Genomic DNA, 8,046 nt, shown 5'->3' with positions numbered 1-8,046 from the left:
AGGGCGCAGAGGCGGAAGTGACTCGGCGCGGCTCGATAGCCCACGGGCTTGCGCGTTGCCTAGGGTTTACTGGGGCGAGCAATAAGGTGGGAGGCTCGAGTCTTTGGAGAAGATACTTTATTTTTATTTTTGGACAGAGACTGAGGATTAAACCAGGTTGCCCCGGACATTACTGTTTCATACATACCACTTGGAACCTCTGTCAGGCTTCTGTAGGCCACGTCAAAAAGATAAACTTTTTTTCCTGTGAGAACATAGGGTCTCACTTTTAGCTCCACCTGGCTTGTGTAGTTAGGCTGCTTAGTATTTGGATGGAAAAGTCATATTAATGAAGGGAGATATCTCTCCTTCTTGGGCTGTTGCTTAAAAACTTAGCTTTAAAAATATTTAATATGTGTGAGAGATAAGCCCTGTACACAGAGGAGCCACCCCAAGGTTTTAGAAATAGGAAATAGTATTGATACAATTCTGACCCCAACTCACTACCTTTCCCCAGATTTAACACTGGCCCTTTGGGTTTATTCTCGTTCTTTATAAAAGATTTAGTTCATATACTGTATGCTTATTTTTTAAAGTGAGAAATGGTACAATTTACTGTGACAGAGGGTTGCTTTTAGTTCCGCGTAGTTTCTGAGTTTGCAGTTAGTTGCATGTAGCTCACTTTTATTTCAGTCATGCATATTCACAATTCTTTCTTGTGACAGTTAAGCCCCAAACCCTGCACTTTGTCACAACGTGCATTCAAGTATTCTTTTTAAAAGATTATTTATTTTATTTATAGGAGTACACTGTAGCTGTCTTCAGACACACCAGAAGAGAGCATCCGATCCCATTACAGATGGTTGTAAGCCACCATGTGGTTGCTGAGAACTGAACTCAGGACCTCTGGAAGAGCAATCACTGCTCTTAACCACTGAGCCATCTCTCTAGCTCCCCCCTCCCCCATGCAAATATTCTTGCAAATATTCTTACAGTTAACACCCAAATCTATGTTTTGGCATTGTTGATCAACTCTCGTGAACATTTGTGCACACGGGTTCTGGCATTTATATTTCTCGCATATAGCTCTTATCCAGGAGAAAAAAAAATCATTAAACTGCTTTGGTTTTAATGTCTAACACTTTTGATACTTATATTCATCTTGATCATCTCACTTGAAAGCTCTTGGATGTATTTTATTCTGATAATTGTCCACACCTTCCCAGTTATTTCATATTGTATAATCACTGATTTTTTCCTGGATTTTTATCTTGGGTAATGTGGAATTTTTATTTTCTTTTAGCAAGCAATCCTGGGGTTGGCATCACAGGCTCAGTCTTGCGTGTGAGTAATGGTTCTATATCAGTTGGCACCGCTGAGTATTAGCTGTGCTTTTATGTGTGTGGGTGTTTTGTCTACATGTATGTCTGTGCACCATATGTATGCTGGGTGCCCTCAGAGGCCAGGAGAAGGTGTGGATCCCCTGGAACTAGAGTTACAGATGGTTGTGAAATCAGCATGTGGGTGCTGGGAGTCAAACTCTGGACCTCTGGAAAAGCAGTCAGTGCTCTTAACCACTGAGCCAACTCTCCATCCCCTGCTATCTTGATCTTGCTATCTGTCCTTCACACAAACACGTGAATTGTTTTGGTATCTTAGCAGTACTTTTAATTGTAGTTCATTACATGAATCATATCCATCCTGCTTTGCTTGGTTGATACTTGAGCACAGAACTTGTATGGGTTCAGACTAGATTTGGAGGACATACCTCTCTGTCCATCTCTTTCTTAGATTCCTCTCACGTAGTCTGTCTTTCAGTGTTCCCTTTTCTTGGCCCTTTTGTGAGAAATACGAGGTTTCCCTTGGATTTTTAGCAGCTTGTCATAGCTAAAGCATTTGACTAGGGCCCTAACACAGGGTGAAGTGATGAGGGAAAGAGAAAGGTATGGGATGTTTCCCACCCCCACCCCCCACCATCCCCCTCCACACATGTAAGAGTACAGAGACTTCCTCTCCTTGTCATTATATGAAAGTATAGTTTCTCCTATACTTTCACTCTGGGTGGGAGGAGAGCTGTGAAATATTTTAAGTGTTTCTTTACAATCTGGTAGCGCACAGATGTGCATTTCCCCAGTTCATACGGTTGGAAAAATTGTTTTTAAATTAATTCAATTATTATTAATTGTGCTGTTACTACAGATTTACTAGCTAGTTGCCTGGCTAGCTACAAGAGAAAATAGCGGAAAAAAAAAAGCAACTATCAACAAACCCATACTATACCCATCCTACTAAGCTTTGGCTCTCTTTGGTAGTTTGCCCATAGATAAGGGTGTATTTTATCTAAGTTTTCCATACAGTTAGTGAAGAAAGACAGATAGCAGTGAACCTGTCCTGTCCTGTCCTCTGTTGCTGCAAGTCAGGGAAGTGTAAAATTAAAACCATAATGTATAAAACTATGACCCACCCATCAAAGTGAACAAAGAGTGCTATAGGGTGGCCAGAGTCCTTATTGATTGCAGGCAATGTGTCTTCATCTGCATGTGGGTTGATTTATGCTATTTTAATTTCATAACAGTGTGAATACGATACCCAGTGCATTTCAAAGTTTGAATTATGAATTTTTCATAATCTAATGATATTGGTATACTTAAGATTCTGGATAGTAACAGTGAGCTATCATGAGGGTGAAGGACCTATACTCTATAGTGTACTGTGTCACAAAGCTAATATGCTCAGTCAGTTATGTATATTCATTTTTTCAGCTTAAAATAGGTTTATTTTATGGGATTTTTAATCCAGTGAACTTTATGTAACCCTAGAACAAGTCAAGTAGCCTTTTATATTTGGAAAATACTTGTCAGACCCCACTAAATCTGAACAAATGCATGCATACATTATGACCCTGAAACTTCTCAGGGTGTTTCCTAAGCCCTGCAAATGTTTCTATTGAAGGTATGTACAACAGAGTTCATAACTTCATTACCCATGTTGCTTCCAGTTGTAAGTTTCCAGACTTTGTCAGTAGTAGCCAGAGCAAACTGATAACCACCTAGTCATTTAGTAAAATGCAATATACAATAGTAAGAATGACATTGAAACTGCATTGAACACCATGAGGGTCACCCACATTAAACTGAGAAATCCAGACACAAAGTAGAAAAGTCTGTATCATTCTATTTATGTTCAGTTTAATAATTTTAGAATTATTCTTGTACAGTGGTTACCAATGAGACTAGGGATTATGATCAGAGCTAGTAAAATGGCATGCAGTTATTGTAATAAAGGAACAACTGTAGTTAAAGCTTCCAGGAGAGTCAAGTCAATAGAAAATTCCTCTTCAGTGAGTCTAAGATAGAATAAGTACAACTTAAAATTATGATGCCAATAACCTCAACAGGTGAGTTTAAGGGCCACAGATGGCTTTTCAGGATGGGATATTCCTAGGGTAAAGAGTGATTGTGCTTCTCTTAGCATGAAAGAAAAATGCAACTACCCATTTTTAAGTTTTAATGCTTTGATTGGTAATTTTGTCTTGTCTCCTAGGTACATGCAACCTATCGTGGTAAAACACTCAGGGTGAATTATTCATGCAAGTTATTCTTATACTGTATTATAGATTGATAAATTATCATGCAGACAAGCAAATCTTGGTCTCTAAGAGGTTAATTAGGTATTGGGGGTATATGTAAGTTTTTGAACTTACATTTTTTTTAAAGTCTTTAGTTATTCTGCTATGGCTCTCTCTACTTGCTTAGAACCAGTGTCAACATATATGCTTTAAATGCCTCCACTAAAGCCAAACCACAACAGTCAAAGGAGGAGCCTAAGAGGGGTCTAAGAAGAGGGATTTCATGGAATGTTGGGTAAGAGCACATTTTAAGTCTGGAAAGGGGCTTAGAAAAGCTCTTGTGCTTCAGTAGTATACTTTAGCTCTTAAGACCAACTGCCTACATCTTTAGTCCACAAGACAGCCAGTTAGAGACTATAATACCATGCTTGGACCTGAGCAAGCAGGCTCTTAGCCTGACCTGGCCCAGCTGTGCTTAAGGAAACCTTTATAGAGATCACAGTCTCTTGTGTCTTGGGCTACTCCAAACCTGTTCCCTTGTAGGTCCTATTCGATAGAAACCCTGGGCTGTTTTATTGTCCCCTGGTGGTAGTGATGAGACACTTAGGTTTTAAGGTTCTCAGGATGCTCCCTTGCTGTTGTGTATGGGTCCAACAGATGTGCCATAAGAGCTCTGGAGCTGTCTTAATGTGAGATGAGCTAGGGTTGCATTTCCATGTCAGGCCCTCGAGGGAGGCATTGTTAAAGTTCCCACTGACCAGGACAGCATTTTTAAAAATGGGATCATACAAGTTTGGATCACTCAAATGGTGCTGACAACTGATTAAAAAGTGATTTGTAATAGCCCAGGATGCGTTCAGACTTCTGGCCTGCACACTATATACTGATGAACTTTGGAGAAGTCACATTTGTAAAGTTGTGTGTGGACCCTCCCCTTTCCCCAGGGAGGTATAGGTGGTTATAAGTTCCTTTTGTTTGCCTCAGCCTCCATTGTTTCTGCCTTCCAGAGTTCCAGTTGGCATGTAAGAAAGCAATTGTTATGGTTACTCTTGTCTCTTCCCAGGGCTTTTCCTGTGGCAGCCCAAAACCAGTTTTTCCTTTTCAGCCTTGTCTTTTCTTGTTTTTAATTGTCATAGCATCACCTTACTCTCTGGGGTAGTTGAAAGTCTTGTTCAAATGATGGGCATTGCTTACTCTAATAAGAGAATGCATCATGGCCTGCCTGGGGTCCTGCACCTGTCCTTACTGCTGGTAGTTATGAGGGGAGTCAGGCTGCCAGTTGGCACTGTAGTGTTCAGATTATAGAGTTGCTATGGGTAAGGCCCAGAGGCGTCAGAAAAAGCTGTAGATGGAAGATAGGTTGTCTTGTAAATGCTATACATTCTATAAATGCTACCATATGCCAACAGTTATTTATGTTTTTTTGTGCAAAATAACATAACATAATGTAACATAACATAGCATGTTTTCCTAGTAACACTTGTGTTTGGGTCCTCTTCCATAACACATTGATGCTGTTTTGAGGGTCATTGGAAAGTGGCTCACAGACTGTAGTACAGTGCATGTTGTGGGATACAAGTAGTGACTCAATAGGCTCTGAACAGATGGCATTAGATAACCAAAGAGGCAAAGCATTTATACTGTTTCACTAAAAAAGGCTGCAGAATATGTCACTGTGAATAACCTTTTCTTTGCAGTGAGATATATGAAATTAACCAGGAATGGTATTTGTGACAAAAAAAAAATCAAACAGGTTCCTCCTGGGAACAGGGAAAATTTTCATGTGCACTAACTGGACAATAAATATTCATGTAGTACATTTTCCTTACCCCAGATATTTATCAATAAATTGCTCTACCTCAGATGGGCCCATAACCTGTAATTACTTTTATAATCAAATTGTTGCTGGAGATATCCTCCCTAGTCACTTCCAAATGTTTTGGATATCTGCATAGCATTGCTGGGTAAGGTACTTCTAAGCAGTCTGGGCTCTTCCTTCTGCAGACCCCAGTGCAATGTCCTAGCTGTAAATTATATTCCTCAAGGTTCTAGTTGTCCTGGTCTGTTACTGTTTGTACCTGTGACCCAGTTAGTTATGTCAGGTATTCAGGGCCATGATGACTGCTAGGAGGTCCCATGTGTGAAAATGGCAAAGAAAGAGGTAGCTTGTTATATTGATGGGCTTTTTCTTTTTTTTTGTTTTTCTTTCTTTTTACCAAATAGCAATTTAACACAAAATTAGCAGCACAAACAACCTGTTTATAACCTTCCAGCTTCTGTTGCTGAGAAGGCTAAAAGGGGCTTAGTTGAATTTTCTCAATGCCTCAGCATGAAATATTAAGGTATATATTTGTAGTTGTGATCCCAACTGAAGCTTGGATCCTTCTGAACTATTCTGGTTGCTGGTTTTTGGAGCTCAGTCTTCGAGTATTGAGGTCATCATTTTCTTTGCAGGTATTGTCCAGGGCTTTCTCACAGCTCCTAGAGACGGACCTCAGACGTGCATCACGTGGACCTCTGAAAAAACCATGGAGCTCATTGCTCCAAAGCCAACTGGAGAGCTTCTCCCAATCCTGCTGCTGCTGCTGTTACAGCTGCTTACAACAGCCATTGTCGTGGCTAGAGTCTTATATTCACTGTGACACCATAGGAGAAATGATTCCACTTTTGCTGTCTTACATGACCTAATAAAAGGAGGCACATCCCATTATACTCTCAAACCCTGTCTGCACTCAGGGAGAGGTTATAACCTCATTAAGGATCTTTGGAGCCATTTTTTAGGTCTTGGCAACCATGGTTCTTGAATGGGTAACTGCTGGCAGAACATGAAATCCTTCCTAAACTGATTGTCCACTTTTTTCTTTGACATTCTCTTGAGAACAGCCACTAGTTTCTCAGTGTGCTTAGCAAATATGAATTTACAATATAAATCAATATGGACATTCATGTTTCACAGACTTCAAAATTACATCTATGAGCATATTTTGTCACATAGTCTTCCTTACAATTTAAAATAAATGCATTGTAAAAAGTGATCAAATAGTGTGTGTTTTGTATAATTTATGGTTGACATTTCAGAAAGTCAGTGGATAGGAGACTGCGATGCACGCACACGCACACTTCATAACTCTTTAACTTAACTGCTCTTTCTCATTTTGTAGGAATCTGGTGGAATTTATTTGCCAGCTGGTGTTTCAGAGTCCTTTATAAATTAATTACAGTATTTACTAGCCATGTGGAGGTGGAGAAATCTAATTAGGTCAAGGATGCTGGCCCTGCTGGAGTCTGAAAAGCAAAGCTGTGTAAGGTGTCAACTGCAGATCCCCTTTCTTGCTTTCTTGAGTACATGTTAGGGCAGGGTAGTGGAATAACAGAAAAAATACATAAAAATTTACAGTAAAAAGTTATAATTTTGAGAAAATGATAGAAGTTGTCCATCAATAAATGAATGAACAAACAAACTGACAAAATGCAAACACCTTTTATCTGACAAAGGCCTTTCCAGGTATTTCATTACAATGTAAGAACAGGACTTGAGATGCTCAAAGCATTCACTCATGCAATAAATACAGAGTTGATTGTTGTAGGTAAAGAGAATTGTACCACAGTTCCTAAAGTTGTGCAAAGGTATAAATACATCTGTGTATGTATGAGAAAACTAGATTTTAGCCAGACTCAAGAAGGGCATGGAAGTTAAAAGCATTAATGTTAATCCATCACAAGTGTCAGAACATGATCAATGAACCTTATCCTCAAAGGGTTGGGAATGGAGTGGGGTCACTAAGAACACAGTAGGTGTGAGCTTCAGGCACTGATGTCCTCCCTCCCATCCTGTTCTGCTTTCTCCATTCTCAAAAAAACATCTTTTTGTTTTGTTTTATGAAAGACCTTTGAGAAAACCTATTCACACTGAAGTAAGTAATCTAGTCTTAACACTTACTTTCTTATAAGGGGTTTATTTATTTGCCAGAAATAAAATCTTGAAATCAAGAGTCAAAAAAAAAAAAACCCTCAAAATTTACTGGAGCTAGACAGTTACATAAATAAATGACTGAGGGCCCAAGTAAGACACTAGGGGGTGAGGGAGACTGTGATAAACTATTTGAGGACATGAAAACCTCAAATGCTGTTTCAGCCAAAGAAAAAGTACTAACTGAATTATTACGTCAGGTCAGAAGTTGCTCCCATTTCCTGCCTTTAAAGTTAAGTTGTTGTGTTTAGAGTTTGGTGGTAGAATTTAGCAGAGAAATGGATCCCATAACAGGAGATAGAGTGATAACCCTTGTATCTATATAATCATCTTCTTTCACCCAAGTCTTCTGGGGAGACTCTGGCTAGCATTCTCTTGGCTTACTGTCTCACAGGCCCCAGCATCTGGCCTGCCTTTCCCCTGTCTATTACTGTTGTTCATTTTTCAATTGTTGTAGTCTGAGAGTAGCAGAACAGAGCTGGAGACTAGTTTGTAAGCAGAAACTACAGGTAAATAGATAAACTGCAGA

At 39.5% G+C, this 8,046-nt stretch overlaps 1 long non-coding RNA gene across 1 annotated transcript; it reads left to right on the top strand.

Moving 5' to 3' along the window:
* The first annotated feature begins 5 nt into the window (after positions 1 to 5).
* 4930592C13Rik (RIKEN cDNA 4930592C13 gene) lies at positions 6 to 6,581 on the top strand. The gene is made up of 2 exons (NR_152231.1): positions 6 to 86; positions 6,002 to 6,581. It is a non-coding gene; the product is annotated as an RIKEN cDNA 4930592C13 gene (long non-coding RNA).
* The last annotated feature ends 1,465 nt before the right edge of the window (positions 6,582 to 8,046 follow it).

This window comes from Mus musculus, chromosome 3, assembly GCF_000001635.26.
Source record: "Mus musculus strain C57BL/6J chromosome 3, GRCm38.p6 C57BL/6J".
Taxonomy (NCBI): domain Eukaryota; kingdom Metazoa; phylum Chordata; class Mammalia; order Rodentia; family Muridae; genus Mus; species Mus musculus.
This window is presented reverse-complemented; position numbering and strand designations above follow the sequence as displayed.